The 17,564-nt window shown below is 42.2% G+C and overlaps 1 protein-coding gene and 1 long non-coding RNA gene across 10 annotated transcripts in view; one reads left to right on the top strand and one right to left on the bottom strand.

The window, feature by feature from the left end:
• MIMS1 (mitochondrial inner membrane scaffold 1) overlaps positions 1 to 17,552 on the bottom strand; it is a 31,091-nt gene extending 13,539 nt beyond the window's left edge. For 2 of the 9 annotated variants that reach the window (XM_084964142.1, XM_084964140.1), the window contains exon 1: positions 17,419 to 17,552. The gene's annotated coding sequence lies outside the window, so the exon portion shown is untranslated. Of the gene's footprint in view, positions 1 to 17,001 lie in introns of all 9 variants that reach the window. The other 7 variants (XM_084964139.1, XM_084964146.1, XM_021096018.2 and 4 more) reach the window with 7 other exon arrangements.
• Positions 8,233 to 14,930, top strand: LOC146402699 (uncharacterized). Its single transcript, XR_014807605.1, has 3 exons — positions 8,233 to 8,594; positions 9,315 to 11,513; positions 11,557 to 14,930. It is a non-coding gene; the product is annotated as an uncharacterized LOC146402699 (long non-coding RNA).
• Positions 17,553 to 17,564: the final 12 nt, after the last annotated feature.

Below are 17,564 nucleotides of genomic sequence, written 5' to 3'. Positions count from 1 at the left end.
TAAAAAGGACATCAAAATCATAAAATGTGAGGAAGAATAGTATACTTTCTTAGAATATGTTTGGGCCTATTATGACTTCAGTCTAAGGCACGAAGACATAGGAAGGGGTTAACATACTTGCAAAGCAAGGCAACCACAAATCAAAGACAAAAAATAGATTCACAAAAAACAAAAGAAGAGAACACAAGCCTAAAATAAAACAAATGAATACATATGTATTAATAATTACCTTAAATGTCAATGGACTGAATGTTCCAATCAAAAGACATAGAGTGGCTGGCAGACCAATTGAAAACAAGAGCCTATAACATGCTGCCTACCAGAGACCCACCTTAAGGCAAGGGACACGCATAGATTGGAGGTGAGGGAATGAGGAGTTCCCATTGTGGTTCAGTGGAAACGAACCCAACTAGTGTCCATGAGGATGTGGGTTTGACATGGTGTTACCATGAGCTATGGTGTAGTTTGCAGATGTGACTTGGATCTGGCATTGCTGTGGCTGGTGTGTAGATCAGCAGCTGTAGTTCTGATTCAACCCTTAGCCTGGGAACTTCCATATGCCGCAAGTGTGGCCCTAAAAAGCTGCCCGCTCCCCAAATAAATAAATAAAAAGGGAATGGAAAAAGATATTTCATGCAAATGGAAATGACAGAAAAGCAGGAGTCACGACACTCTTATCAGGCAAAAGAGACTTGAAAACAAAGGCCATAAAGAAAGATAAAGACACTATAAAATGATCAATTCAAGAAGAGAATATTACACTTGTCAAAATATATGCCCCTAATACAGAAGCACCCAAATACATACAACAAATACTAACAGACATAAAAGGAGAAATTGACAGGAATGAAATAATAGTAGCTCTAACACCCTACTCACATCAGTGGATAAATCCACCAGACAGAAAATCAACAAAGCAACAGAAATCCTAAATGACACAATAGAAAGAGTTAAGACTTTTTTTTGGTCTTTTTAGGGCTGTACCCATGACATATGGAGGTTCCCAGGCTAGGGGCAGAATCTGAGCTGTAGTTGCAGGCCTACACCACAGCCACAGCAATGCCACCAGATCCGAGCTGTGTCTGCAACTTACGCCACAGCTCATGGCAACACCAGATCCTTAACCCACTAAGTGAGGCCAGGGACCGAACCTGCCTCCTCATGGATACTAGTCAGATTCGTTTCCACTGAGCCACAATGGGAACTCCTAGAAGAGTTAGACTTAATTTATATTTTCAGGACATTACATTAAAAAAAGCCCAGAACACACATTCTTTTCAAGTACAAATGGAACATTCTCTAGGACTGACCACATCCTGGGACACAAAACTAACCTCAACCAATTTAAGAGTATAGAAATGATTTCAAGCTTCTCTGATCGCAATGGCATAAAACTAGAAATCAACCATAGAGGAAAAATATGAAAAAACTAGACTACATGGAGACTAAACAACATGCTACTAAAAAACCAATGGGTCAATGAAGAAATCAAAAAAGGAATGAAAAAATACTTTGACACAATGACAAGGAAAACACAACCATACAAAATCTATGGGACACAGCAAAAGCAGTTCTTAGAAGTACATAGCGATACAGGCTTTCCTCAAAAAACAAGAAAAATCTCCAACAACCCAACCTACCACCTAAAAGAATTAAAAAAGAAAGCTCCTTTATGGCACAGTTTTAAGGATCTGGCAATGTCACTGCAGTAACTTGGCTTGCTGCTGTGGTGTGGATTCTGATCCCTGGTCCAGGACCTTCCACATGCTGTGGGCTCAGCAAAATACATACATACATACATACAATTAGAAAAAGAAGTGCAGGAGTTCCCGTCGTGGTGCAGTGGTTAACGAATCCAACTAGGAACCATGAGGTTGCGGGTTCGGTCCCTGCCCTTGCTCAGTGTGGGTTAACGATCCGGCGTTGCCGTGAGCTGCGGTGTAGGTTGCAGACGCGGCTTGGATCCTGCGTTGCTGTGGCTGTGGCGTAGGCCGGTGGCTACAGCTCCGATTCAACCCCTAGCCTGAGAACCTCCATATGCCTTGGGAGCGGCCCAAGAAATGGCCAAAAGACAAAAAAAAAAAAAAAAAAAAAAAAAAAAAAAAGAAAAGAAGTGCAAACAAAACCTAAAGTCAGAAGAAGTAAGGAAATAATAAAGATGAGAGGAAATAAAACATTAAAAAAATTCAAGAGAAAAAAATCAATAAAACCAAGAGCTGGTTCTTTAAAAGAGTAAACAAAATTGACAAACATCTGGCTGGGCTCACCCAGCAGAAGAGAGAGAACCCAAATAAACGGAAAATGGAGAAATCTCAACGCATACTGCAGAAATCCAAAATACTAGAAGAGAATACTAAAATATAATTACATGTCAACAAATTTGACAACCTAGAAAAAATGGACAACTTTCTATAAACATACAGCCCAACAAATTGAATCATGAAGATATACTAAATTTGAACAGACCAATCATTAAAAATCAAATACAATATGTGACTTTAAAAACTCCCCACAGGAGGTCCTGTCATGGCTCAGTGGGTTAAGAACCTGACATAGTGTCCATGAGGATGCAGGTTCGACCCCTGGTCTCGCCCAGTGGGTTAAGGATCTGGTATTGCTACAAGCTTTGGCATAGGTCACAGATGTGGCTCAGGTCTAGTATTGCCGTGGCTGTGGTGCAGGCTGTAGCTAAAGCTCTGATTTGACCCCTAGCCTGGGAACTTCCATTTGCTGCAGGAGTGGATATAAAAAGAAAACAAACAAACAAAAAACCTTCCTACAAACAAAATCCAGGACCAGATGGCTTCACAGGCCAATTCTACCAAACATACAAAGATGAACTTGTGCCAATCCTTCAAACTCTTCCAAAATATTGAAGAGGAATACTACCAAAGACATTCTATGATGTCACCTTAATACCAAAACCAGACAAAGATACCACCATAATATACGAAAATTATAGGCCAACATCTTTGATAAACATAAATGCAAAATTCTCAACAAAATTTTAGCAAACTAAATCTAACAACACATTAAAAAAAGATCACACACCATGACCAAGTGGGATTCATCCCAAGTTCACAAGGATGGCTCAACATACGCAAATCTATCAATGTAATACATCACATTAAAAGAATAGTCAAAAACCACATGATCACCTCAAAAGATGTAGGAAAAAACTTTGCCAAAATTCAAGATCCCTTCATGACAAAAACCCTTACCAAAGTGGGAATAGAAGGAACATATTTCAACATAACAGAAGTGATTTATGACAAACCCACAGCCAATAAATACTCAACAGAGAAAAGCTGACAGCCTTTCTGCTAAAATCTGCAATAAGGATGGCCACTCTCACCATTTATATTACATGTAGTATTGGAAGTCCCAGCAACAACAAGCTGACCAAAAAAAAGAAAGACAGACAGACAGAAAAGGAATCTAAATTGGAAGGGGGTAAAAAAAAAACTGTGACTATATGCACATGACATAATACTATATATATATAGGAAGCCCTAAGGATACCACACAAAAACTACTTGAACTGATCAACGAATTCAGCAAAGTAGCAGAATACAAGATAAACATTCAGAAATTAGTTGCAGGAGGTCCCATCATGGTACAGTGGAAATGAATCTGACTAGGAACCATGAGGTTGCAAGTTCAATCCCTGGCCTCGCTCAGTGGGTTAAAGATCTGGCATTGCATGAGTTGTGGTATAGGTCACAGACTCGGCTTGATCTGATATTGCTGTGGCTGTGGCATAGGCCGGGAACTATAGCTCTGACTGGACCCCTAGCCTGGGAACCTCCATATGTCATGGGCGCAGCCCTAAAAAGCAAAAAAAAAAAAAAAAAAAAAAAAGTAGTTGCATTTCTTTATACTGACAATGAAAGACAACAAAGGGAATAATAAAAAAAAAAATGCCTTTTAAAACTGCCCCCACAGGTGTTTTACTCCTCAAATACCTAGGAATGAACCTGCCCAAGAAGTGAAAAACTTAATGCCAAGAATTATAAAACATTTTTTTTTTTTTGTCTTTTTGCCTTTTTCTAGGGCCGCTCCTGTGGCATATAGAGGTTCCCAGGCTAGGGGTCGAATCGGAGCTGTAGCCGCCGGCCTACGCCACAGCCACAGCAACGCGGGATCTGAGCTGCGTCTGAGACCTATACCACAGCTCATGGTAATGCCGGATCCTTAACCCACTGAGCAAGGCCAGAGATCGAACCCGCGACCTCATGGTTCCTAGTTGGATTCGTTAACCACAGAGCCACGACGGGAACTCCTGAAACATTAATCAAAGAAAATAAAGAGGATTCAAAGAAATGGAACGATATCCCATGCTCCTGAATCAGAAGAGTTAATATGGTTAAGTGGCCATACTACCCAAAGCAATCTACAGATTCAATGCTATCCCTATCGAATCACCCATGACATTCTTCACAGACCTAGAATAATCCAAAAATTTATACAGAATCATAAAAGACCCGGAATTGCCAAAGCAATCCTGGGGGGTGGGGATCAGGAGGCATAACTCTCCCAGACTTCACACAATACTACAAAGCTACAGTAACTAAAACAGTGCGGAGTTCCTGTTGTTGCTCAGCATGTTAAGAACCTGACTGGTATCCATGAGGATGCAGGTTAGATCCCTGGCTTTGCTCAGTGGGTTAACAATCTGGAGTGACCGCAATCTGTGGTGTAGGCCACAGATGTGGCTTGGATCTGGCATTGCTGTGGCTGTAGGCACCTGAAGCTCTTATTTGACCCCTAGCCTGGGTACTTCCATACGCTGCAGGTGCAGCCCTAAAACAAAAACAAACCCACCAGTGTGGTAATGGTATAAAAAAAGACATATGATCAATAGAACAAAACAGAGAGCTCAGAAATAAACATCTATGGTCAATTAACCTTCAACAAGGATGCTGCATGTAAATCATTGAAATCAGAACATCCCTCACACCATGCACAAACATAAAACTTAAAATGGTCTATAAAACATAAGGCATGACACTATAAAACTCTTAGAAGAGAACATAGGCAAAATATTATCTGATATAAGTCATACAAATGTTTTATTAGGTCTCCCAAAGGAATACAGATAAAAACAAATAAACAAGTGGGACCTAATCAAACTTACAGGCTTTTGCACAGCAAAGGAAACCATAAAAAAAATAGATGTTCAGTACTGCTAACTACTAGAGAAATGCAAATCAAAACTACAATGAGGTACCACTTCACACCAATCAGAATGGCATCATCTAAAAGTCTACAAACAGTATATGCTGGAGAGGGTGTGGAGAAAAGGGAGCCAGCCCTCTTACACTTTTGATGGGAATGTAAACTGATGCAACCACTATGGAAAATAGTATGACATTCCTCAGAAAATTAAAAGTAGAAACACCATATGATCCAGCGACCCCACTCCTGGGCATATATTCAGACAAAACTATAATTTAAAAAGATACATGCACCCTTATGTTCATAGCAGTACTATTCACAATAGCCAAAGTATGGAAACAACCATATGTCCACCGACAGATGAATGGATTAAGATGTGGTACATGTACACAATGGAATACTACTCAGCCATAAAAAATGAAATAATGCTATTCACAGCAACATGGATGCAACTAGAAATTATCATACTAAGTGAAGTCAGAAAGAGAAAAACAAGAAATCATATGATATCACTTATATGTGAAAACTAAAATATGGCACAGATAAACCTATCTACAGAACAGGAAGAGACTCACAGACATGGAGAGCAAACTTGTGGTTGCCAAGGTGGAGGGAGTGTGATGGACTGGGAGTTTGGGGTTAGCAGATGCAAACTATTACATTTAGAATGGATAAGCAATGAGGCCCTGCTGTATAGCACAGGGAAATACATCCAATCACTTGTGACAGAACATGATAGAATATGACAAAGAGTGTATATATATATGTATGACTGGGTCATCTGCTGTACAGCAGAAACAGACAAAATACTGCAAATCAACTATAATAAAAACATTTAAAAATATGGCACAAATGAAACTAGGTAACAGAAACAGACTCACAGACATAGAAAATGGATCTGTCGTTGTCAGGGGTGGGGGTGGGAGAGGCGATGGACGGGGTGTTTGGGTTTAGTAGATGCAAACTATTACATTTAGAATGGATAAGCAATGAGGTCCTACTGTATAGCACAGGGAACTATAGCCAATCCCCTAAGATAGACCATAACATAAAAGAATACAGCAAGAATGTGTATATATATATATATATATCTAAGTCACTCTGCTGTAAAGTAGAAATTGTCACAACAATATAAACCAATATACTTTAAGAAAACATTTTTAATTTCTTTAGAAACTTTTACTATGAACTTTTTGGTCTCTATTTTAGTTGAATTTATTTTGAGGCTTTTCTCTAGCACCATTCGTTACTTTTGAGTGAGTCCTGTCAATGGCTTTAATGTAGGCTTTCTCCTTTCCTTTTAAACTGATTTCCTTTACAGGGCAGTTTCCAGGAGTTGAAATTCCCAGAAGCTAACTTTCAGATAACTGGATTATTATATGTGTTTGTGTTAGTGAATAAAAGAAAAGAAAAAGGAGGTGCAGTGGGTTAAGGATCCACTGCTGTCACTGTAGCAGCTCTGGTCGCTGCTGTGGTGTGGGTTCAATCCCTGGCCTGGAACTTCCACATACTGTGGGCCCTCTCCCCGAAAAAAGTTAAAAAAAAAAGTGAAAGCATTATTTAAAAGCCTCTTTCCAAGCTTCCAGTTTGCATCCTTTCCTGTGGTTCCCAACCACTTCTTCCCATTTAAAAAAAACATCTTGGAGTTCCCGTCGTGGCTCTGAAGAAACAAATCTGACTAGTACCCATGAGGACGCAGGTTCAATCCCTGGCCTCAGTGGGTTAAGGATACAGCATTGCTGTAAGCTGTGGTGTAGGTGCAGACATGGCTCAGATCTGGCGTGGCTGTGGCGTAGACCGGCAGCTCTAGCTCCAATTTGAGCCCTAGCCTGGGAACCTCCATATGCTGAGGGTGAGGCCCTAAAAAGACCCCCCCAGAAAATATTTATTGATATAATTCACTTACTATACAATTCACTTAAGGTGTAAAAATTCAATGATTTTTAGTATAATTCAGTTGTGCAATCATCACCACTTCACATTTGAGGGCAATGAACCAGAGAGCAGAAATAACTTGCCCAGTGTCATTCAGCTGCTGAATGGAGGAGCTGGGATTTAAACCTAGTTTGATCCCAGGCCCATTTATGGTCACTAAGCTAATATGACCACTTCTAGAAGGAAGAGATACTGCCAATTTTCAGTAGACCAAGGCATAAAAGACATATAGTCAAAGCTCTCTAAGGAAACACAGGGCCCCCACAATGAGTTGTTTTAAATTACAAACTAAAACTAAATCCATTTAAATGTAACTGGCGATGTATGGGTAATGACTACCATGCTTGACAGTGCAACTCCCAAAGGTATCCAATCACAATATTGGTGCATACACATTAAGACTTGCTCAGTTTCAAGGAACAAACCGATTTCAGATTGAGTGCAAATAAAAGTAGAGGGCAGGCAGATTGAGTAGTATATTAAATTTTCTGGAAGGAGAAACAGGCTTTAGGAACAGTAACAGGAGTTCCTGTCGTGGCGCAGTGGTTAACGAATCCGACTAGGAACCATGAGGTTGAGGGTTCGGTCCCTGCCCTTGCTCAGTGGGTTAACCATCCGGGGTTGCGGGGTTGCCGTGAGCTGTGGTGTAGGTTGCAGACGCGGCTCGGATTCCGCACTGCTGTGGCTCTGGCGTAAGCTGGCAGCTACAGCTCGAGATTGGACCCCTAGCCTGGGAACCTCCATATGCCGCGGGAGCGGCCCAAAGAAATAGCAAAAAGACAAAAAAAAAAAAAAGGAACAATAACAAGGCAAGGCAAGGCAGAAATTCTCTCACAGCTAGCACCTGTGTGTTATGGCCTCTACTCACTGGCAACTTCCATTTCCGGTCTGTTCATATTTTCAGTTGAAGATAAAAGTTTCTGGTTATTGGCTATGATGGAGGTGCCATTCCTCATAAGCCCTACCCAGATCAAATCAGCTATAAATGGTCAGGTAGATGAATGGGCCTGAAGAAGTTATGAACTGACAGGTCCCTAAAATATTTCTGACACAAATGGAGAATCTGGAGAACTTAATCCTGAATTTCTTTCAGCAGGATACATTAATTTCAGTAGTAAATTTTATTTATTTTTTGTCTTTTGTCTTTTTAGGGCCACACCCACAGCATATGGAGGTTTCCAGGCTAGGGGTTGAATCAGAGCTGAGTTGTAGCTGCCGGCTTACACCACAGCCACAGCAATGTGGGATCCGAGCCGCACTGCGACCTACACCATAGCTCATGGCAATGCTGGATCATTAACCCACTGAGTGGGGCCAGGGATCAAACCTGTGTCCTCATGGATACTAATCAGGTTCGTTAACCACTGAGCCACAATGGGAATTCCAAATTGTAGTAATAAACTTTAAAATCATGAGACTTAGAGGAGCTCCCTGATGGCTCAGTGGATTAAGGACCTGGTTTTGTCACTGCTGTGGCTTGGGTTGCTGCTGTGGTATAGGTTCAATCCCTAGCAAACTTTCACATGCCACAGGTGCAGGGGAAAAAAGGAAAGCATGAGATGAGACTTGGCTAATTTTCCACACTAAAGTGACCTGTTATCCTGTTATTTTCCTTCTCTAGCAGCATGAAAATCTGTAGATGAGGGCACTGTTCTAAATCACTTAAAATAATTTCCAAGCCTGATTCTGTCATGACTTAATTTTAGTGAGCAGGCAATAGAGTTTAACTTAAAATGAAAGCTTGCAATCTGAGAGGTCAGACTACCTGGGTTTAAATCCTGAACCTTATTTATAAACCATACAACCTTTGGACAAGTTTATTAGCCTCCCTGTGTCTTGGTTCCCAATCTGTAAAATCAGGTTAATAACAGCACCTACCTACAGTTGCCTAGGATGGGTCTGGCACAAAATTTAAAATCCAAGTGAAATTTTATTTTATTTTAAATTGTTTTGGCTGCACCCACAGCAAATGGAAGTCCTCTGGCCTGGGACTGAATCTAAGCAGCAGCTGCAACCTATGCTGCAGCAATGCTGGATCCTTAACCCACCTGCATCTGGCCAGGGACCGAACCCATGCCTCAGCAGCAACCCAAGCCACCACAGATACAATGCCAGATCCTTAACCTGCTGCGCCACAGCAGGAACTCCTAAAATCACCATGAAATTTTAACGAGTCAATCCAACAATACCAAGTCTCTTAGATATGGGACCCAAGACCAGGCATGAGGAAGCAGTAAGACACATGTGTGAAAGTATGTCAAGAGCCTCTCATGCAGCAGTCCTAAGGCAGAGCAAAGGTGAAGACAGTGATCAAGAGTAAGAGCACACGGAAGCAGTGGGAACCACAATTGAAAAAGAGAGAGAAACTGAGTTAAAGGAATGGAGGAGAGGGTAGACAGGACTGGAACAAATCCCACTGAGAAAGCACAAATATTAGAGTGCTGTTGGGATTCAAGAGCAACTACATCCTAAAATTCCAGTTTCATGAAGCCCAATGAGTTAGTTTATGAGATCCCCTTTCCCCCTCTTCATCCTCGCTAAACCCGTGTTGATCAAAATTACATGAGCAATCTTTTTTGGGGGGTGGTGCGCAGCACCCAAGGCATATAGAAGTTCTTGGGCCAGGGATCAAACCTAAGCCACAGCGGTGACAATAACAAGTCCTTGACTGTTAGGCCACCAGGGGACTCCCTATAAGAGAATGTTTCGGTTCCTCACACCTAGAAGCCTAAGACATTCAAGCAGCACTAGAAATACAACTGAGTGTGCAAAGAATTAACTAATTTTTACTCGGTTCTTATATAAAAAACACACTGACTAAAAAGTTAAGGAGTTGAAACAAATTTCAATAGCAAGACTTGGGTCTCTATTGTGTGAACTCAGAATACTCTTTTCATCAAACAAAATCTTATTTGGAAGCCCAACAAAGGAAATAAACAGAAGTACAGCTGCTGAGGTTAAAGCAGGAGTGAGAAGAGTGGAGCCCAAGACTGCCCCTCCCCCAGCCCACAGGGCAGCCCTCAGAAGCCCTGGCCTCGAGAACACCCAACCCTTAGGTCCTACTTCACCTAAGTGCTGTTTCCCCACAAGTCACAGCACAGGAACGAATGCCTTCTGAAGCCCTGAGCTCCACAGGCCAGATAAGAAACTCCACTGAAAATTGACCAGATACTGGACTTTTCTTTTTCCCTTTCTTTTCCCCTGTGGGGATCTATATTCTTGGAGATCAAAGAAATTGTCTTAATTCCTGGCAAATGCAGGGACAAAGGCAAAACCTGCTATCCACCTAGTAAAATTCAGTTTAGTGAAAGTCAACAACTTGTAGGTTTTTAAAAGATGCAATTTAACTCTTATAAAGGACTTCTGAAATCAACAGGAAGTTTTTGGAACCTGGAAATGCTAAAAGCAAAAATACTGTAACAGAAATGAACAATGCCTTCAACAGGCTCATGGTGGACTTAAACTCAACACAGCCAAGGAAAGAATTACTGAGCCTGAAGGGAGGTCAACAAAGTTTCCAAACTAAAATGCAAAGAGAAAATAAAAAATTTTAAAACCCACAGAACCAAAAAACCTGAACAAAGCATTCAAGCATTACAGAACAATTCCAAAGGTGTAACAAGCACATAATAGGAATGCTAGAATAAATATATACCATGGAATATTATTCAGTCACAAAAAAAGGAAAGGACCAGCTAAGATCCTGAGCTCACCTCTCATGGGCACACCAAAATCATAACTACCCACAGAACCACCACGGATGAAAACGATCGAAATCCACCATATATATACACACACACACACACACACACACACACACACACACACACACACACACACACACACACACACACACCACAATAAGATGTTTAGTGGGAGAATAACTGCAATTGCAAAGGTTCTACCAAAGGAGTGAGAGGTCGGAGCCTCATGTTGGGCTCCTTGGCCTGGGGGTTCTGCACTGGGAAGATGAGCCCCCAGAGCATTCAGGTTTGAAGGCCAGTGGGGCTTCCTTTCAGGAGTGCCAGAGGGCTGGGGGAGGTGAAGACTTCACTCTTAACGGGCACACAAAATTTCTCACTGATTCCAGCGCCATTGTGCAATCCTCCCTCTAGCTTACTAGCCCCAGGGCCCAGCCCTACCCTAGTCCAACAGCCTGTAGGCACCAGTGCTGGGACACCTCAGGCTCAGCAACTAACTGGGCAGGGATACTCCACCCACCAGCAGACCGGCTGCCTTAAGATCCTGGACACTGCCCTACCCACCAGAGGGCCCAGGACCCAACTTCACCCACCAGAGGGCAGCATCAGCCCCAGAATCCCCTGAGCCCCAGCCCTGCCCCCCAAAGGAAGCAGCTCTAGACTCACCCACCAGAGAGTAGACACCAGCACAAGAAAACCGTGCCCTGTGGCCTACAAATCCAGCCTGCTCACAACAGGCTAGACCCTGCCCTGGCACTGGCTGGGCCCAGCCATGCTCACTAGCAGGACACTCTGGACCCCATATTCAACTGTGTCAGGAATCCTGCCCCAACCACCAGCCATCTGACACCAGTTCTGGAACCCTAGGCCCTGCAATCAAACTCCAGGACCTGGTTCTGTCTGCTAACAGGCTGGCACTAACCCCAGGACCTACCTTAACCCACAAATGGGTAAGCAACAGCTCTGGAGACTCTTGTACCCTGACTCTGCCCACCAATGAGCCAACACTAGCCCCAGGGACCCCTGGCTTCTACAGGCAGTGGCCTTGTCCCACTCACCAGTGGCCAGCAAGGCAGAGCCTAGCAACCAAGCAGACCAGGGCCAATTAAACCAACCACACTGCTCACAGTCAGTCCACCACAACCAAAGGCTCTACAGAGCCCTCAGAGGGGAAACCATAGAAGGCTTGGGTGATGAGAGGGGAGTATACTGCTGTGGTGCACAGGATGTCTCCTACAAAAGGTCACTTCTCCAAGATCAAGAAACTTACAGTTAAATAGAAATAAAAACAGCAGCTTAGGCAAAATGAAGTGTCAGAAGAACACATTCTAAACGAAGAACAAGATACCATCCGGGAAAAAGAACCTCAGTGAAGTGGATATAAGTAAATCTATCTGATAAAGAGTCCAGGGCATCATAAAGATGATCAAATAACTCAAGAAGAATGGATGCAAAAAGAGAGAAGGTAGAAGTTTTTTTAAAAAGAGTTAAAAAAGATAAAACAACAAAAAATGAACAAAAAATGAATAACTGAAATGAAAAACAGGAAAACACACTAGAAGGGGAGTTCTGGTCATGGCACAGAGGAAATGAATCTGACTAAGAACGATGAGGTTGCAGGTTCAATCCCTGGCCTTGCTCAGTGAGTTAAAGGTTCTGGCGTTGCCATGAGCTGGGGTGTAGGGCACAATTGTGGCTCAGATCTGGTGTGGCTGTGGCGTAGGCCGGTGGCTAGAGCTCCGATTTGGACCCCCAGCCTGGTAACTGCCATATGCCCTGGGTATGACCCTAAAAAGAACAAAAAAGACCAAAAAAAAAAAAAAAAAAAAAAGAATGAAATAACACCATTTGTAGCAACACTGATGGACGTTATCATACTAAGTGAAGTAAATAAAAAAAAGAGAAATACCGTATGAATATTACAGGGTAAGACAACATGGTAAGACAAATACCATATCCAACTTACGTGTGAAATCTAAAATATGATACAAATAAATGTATCTAGGAAACAGAAACTGACTCACAGACATTAAGAACAGACTTGTGGTTGACAAGGGGGAAGAGAGGTGGAGGAGGGATGGACTGGAGTGTAGGATTAACAGATACAAGTTATTATACATAGAATGGAGGAACAACAAGGTCCCACCATAATGCACAGGGGACTATACTCAATATCCTGTAATAAACCATACTGGATAAGAACAAGAAAAAGAATGTATAAATGTGTAACTGAATCACTGTACTGTATAGTAGAAATCAACACAACACTGTAAACCAACTATACTTCAATAAAATGTTTTAAGTCTGTCTATAGTGTCTGCCCAACTTCCAATCTTCACTGCATTTAAGGATCCCCCATTCAGAGGCAGGAGTGTCACTCTAATTTCTGACCCACAGAAAAGACCAATCATAGAACTCTTCATGGATGCTGGGGCTCCCCTCACAGATTTAATTCTCACACTCATGGTGAAAGGCCTCTTTCCTGGCCGCTCTCAGAGTGGGTGTGCTGGTATTACTTGATGAGTCCATTCTAGCCTTCCAATCTCCCTAAGCCTTTGGATCCCTTCCTCAATAGTGTATCAACGAAGGTCTGACATTGCAACTTCTTTGAGCATAGATCACCTTTTGGTCCAGGCTTCAGCCAAGCAATGGATATGTTAAACGCTCTAACCCCTCAAGCTTAAACCTCTGCTTAGAGGTCCTTTATCAATTAATTTAGCCTTACCCAACTTTACATTCTTTCCACTATTATTCCATACCCTTAATATCCATTCCCAAACATATTCCCCAGATTTCTACATGTATAAACAAACATTCATGCCCTTTTTTTTTTTAAGAGTATGGCACACCTCCTCAGGTCACACTTGGGAAGTCCATTACAGGTTCTTCAGGTGAAGAAGGGTTAAATTCCTTAACAGGAGTGGAAGGACCACTTCTACTGGCAAAGGCGGCTAATTGAAATTTAGGGGTTTAGTACCCCTTCAAATTTGAGGATCTCATTCCTTCCCAGTCAATGCTCTCATTTTCATACAGACAACAGAATGGGAACACAATTTGCATTCTAATCCAGCCACTTCAAGGATGAGACTACGGGTGTGGTTTCCATCAATCTCAGCTCTGTCTACACAGAAAATGTCAAGTTATTTATACAGATCTTGAACTGGGAATTTGAAGACCCAGCTCATCCCCCCACTCACTTTCCCCAGAAGCAAAACAACTAGTCAGTCTCATTATACTTTTCAATTTGGCAAAAGTGTTTTAAATCTTCAAATACATGATCATCTAGAACCTTGTCTTTCATTAAGTATCTGAGTGATGGTATCCCGTGGTTTTATTTTGCATATCTCTATTGTCACATGCATCAAGGGGCTAGAGTGCCCTTTTTATTTTGGAAATAGTTAAAGTGCCTTGAAATTTAATCAGATTAGAGAACCAATTCCAGGAATGCCATAACCAATTGAGAAAATTCATCCCTGAGAGCCTCAGTTTGAAACTTAGCCCTTTAATTGATTGGATGAGGCCCGCCCACATTAGGAGAATAATCTTCTTTATCTGATTAGTCAATTGATTTGTAGACAGTTAACATATCCTCACAATACCATCACAGAAACACCTGGATTTGTGGTTTGATTAAATACCTAGGGCCAGCTGACATGTAAAACTAATCAACACACACTAAACTTAAGAGATTTCTCAACCAATCTTTACTTTTAACTATAGGAAAAACCTGAAGACTTCACAACATAACTACTTGGCCCTTGCTTCTACAGAAAAAACCTTTCAAACAAGAATATATTATGTGCTCAAAAAAAAAAAAGGCAATAAATTTCAGTAAGAACACTGTGGTTGAGTGGACTGGAGGAATGAATAGTTCTTTCAAAAACTGGTAAGAAAACAAACCAACCTTCCACAATCTCTTTCCTACCAGGGAGAACACTAATTCCTAGGAAGCTATAACATTGTATCTACATTTTAAAAACAACCTTTCTGTTTCAAAAATGTGGCCTTCAACTCTACAACAGAAATGACACTTTAAAACTGCATACTCCCAGTACTCTTACTTTGAGAAGGAAAGAATTAAAAGAGGGATAGTATCTACTGAATCTGTTGCTTGCCTTTACTCTGACCAGAAAACTTAGCAGTTACTACTTCATTTTCTCTCACTGACAAAAAGTATAATCTAAACCAGGAGAAAACCAAACCAATTTGGGTGAATAATGGACCAAATAATCAAAACAGCACGTAAAGAAATCTTATAAATGGGTTGAAACAAATCTGTATGTCCTTTAAAATAATAAGATTTTAAAAAAACCTTTTTTCTAGAACTTTTCTTGTGGTGTAGTGAGTTAAGTATCCAGTATTGTCACTGCAGTGGCTTGGGTCACCACTGAAGCACGGGTTTGATCCTTGGCCCAAGAACTTCCACAGGCTGCAGGCTCGACCAAAAAACTAAACTGTTCAAGGCACTTGGATTAAACCATTGAACAAAATGATGATCCCTGTCTTGCCAGAGTTCACATGCTAGCAAGAAAACATCCTTATCCAGCTATTTTCTTTCTGAACATAATAACCCAAGTGTTAAGTATCAAAACACTTTCTGAAATTCTATGTGCCAGCCAACTTCTAGTTCGGAGTCTCATCTTCTGGCAGGCACTGTTTCATTATAAGCATAAAGTCTGGAGCCAAACTGCTTGAGTCCAAATCCTACCCCAGTACTCCCCAGCTGTATGACCTTGGCCAAGTTACTGATCCCTCGTTTATAAAACAAAAATAATCACAACAACTATCCCACTGGACTATGTAAATTAAAGGAGTTACAATGTGTACTTAATTTGGTACACGGAGGTACTAGAATATCAACTATTATTATTTTAATTAAATTTACAGAAAACCAGTTACTAAGGCAATAGTGGGAGAAAAAAAATAACATCAAAGGTACCTTTAAAAACTTTTATCTAGCCCATTTACTCCTTCACTACTGCCTTCAAGAGTTCATCCCCTATTCCTGAAACCTCATGGAAATCCATTTCATCTGTAACCTACCTTACACTCTTTTCCAAATGCTTATTCACCACACTCCTCCCACCTCAGACTACACTCTATTCTTTATCCCATACTGACCCCAAGGCCCAGCTTCTTTATTCTTTACCCCATAAATACCCCAAGGCCTGCTTCTTTTGTTCTTTATCCCCGAAGTACCTTGAGCCCTTTGCCTTAGGGTACAGGGATCTGAGACTAGTTCTCCCATCTCATTTGGCTGCCCTGTGAATAAACCCTCTCTATGCTGCAAACCTGGGCATCTCAGCGTTTGGCTTGCTGAGAGTTGGGTAATAGTCTCAGCTGAATTTACTTGACTTCTAGGTTAACTTGTATATAAAAGTTACAAAATGTTATCTCCATATAGATCATGCACAACATCAATTCATGGTTAGAGCTTGTATAAACATAGAGTTAAAACGCTTTTAATCTAATGAGAAAATTTCTTAAAAGGTCAAAATTACTTATTTTCCATAAAATTACAACAGCAATTATCTTAAGAAACTTTAGCATCAGAACCAACAAATGTGGCTATGTAATTACCTAGTTCTAAACGCATGTATATGTAAATAGCACGCTCAGTCACTAGGATCTATCTATACCTTTGCAGTTATCTGTAATAATAAAATTAATTCTCAATTTCGATCACTGCATTAAAAAAAAGTACAGTCATCTGAAATTGATGGCTTATCCTCGTTTATTAAAAATAGGCTTCATTCTTGGTTCAAAGTGTATAAGGGATCAACAACCTCAAAAAGGTTATTGCCCACAATTTAGAAGCGAAGTATACACTGCAAACGTTGTTTTCCCCAAAGCGAGGTCTACTTGTTAATATAAGGGTGCCTACCGACAACTATGTAGGCTAGTAAACCCACTTCCGAAGCTGCTTTTAAAGAGATCAATTTTGGTAAACAAGAACTGAAAGCGTATTTCTGATCACTTTTTACACCCTTCAGGTGGGAGGCGCTGCGGCACAATCCATCAACAATCTTAGTCCACAGGCACAGTTTCGACCTAGCATGGGGTGCTAAACCCTGAAGTACGGAGCTTCAGTGCCGCAGGACCTCCAACTGTCTAGCGGAAATTACAGCGAATGGGCCAAAAAAGTGTGTTGACTCCCCCACCCATCCCGTCCCCAAATCCAGCCTACACAGATACCACCACGGAGCCGATTTTCGAAGACAGCTATGGGCTGCTCCTTCCTCCCAAGTCTGACAGATAAGAAGCGCCCTCTCGAGAGAGATCTGGCCCTCCAGAACGCAGCGGTAGGGAGTGACCTGCGGTCCCCAAGAAGCAGCAGGACGCTAAGCTTTCCCGAAGCCAAGTCCAAACGCCCGGGCTCCCAGGCCCCTCCCAGCCGGCGAGCGAGGAAGGGCAGAGCAAAGGGTGAAGGTGGCAGAGCTGAGGCTGGAAAACCGTCCCACAGGGCTTGCAGGACACCGGCCCACAGCGAAGGGCGGGGTGCCCTCTGTCCTCCCCAGGTCCCCGCCCCGGCCGCTCCCCGCTGGGCACCACGCTGAAGCGGCCCTGAGGACTGCCCAACTCCGCCCTCAGAGGCCCGGGCTACCTCAGGACTTGAGACCGCCGCCGCTCCCCGCAGCAGAGTCCAGGCGAACCACTCCGAGTTCCCGCCGTGTCGCCCCACAGAGCCGCCAGCAGAGCGTGGGGTCCGCGCGCCAGAAGCCTCGGGCTCAGGCGACCACGCCTCCCGCC

Source organism: Sus scrofa, chromosome 6 (assembly GCF_054392235.1).
Source record: "Sus scrofa isolate SSC_HxYL_T2T_F1_AM1 chromosome 6, Sscrofa_HxYL_maternal_Yorkshire_Landrace_v2.0, whole genome shotgun sequence".
Lineage (NCBI taxonomy): Eukaryota > Metazoa > Chordata > Mammalia > Artiodactyla > Suidae > Sus > Sus scrofa.
This window is presented reverse-complemented; position numbering and strand designations above follow the sequence as displayed.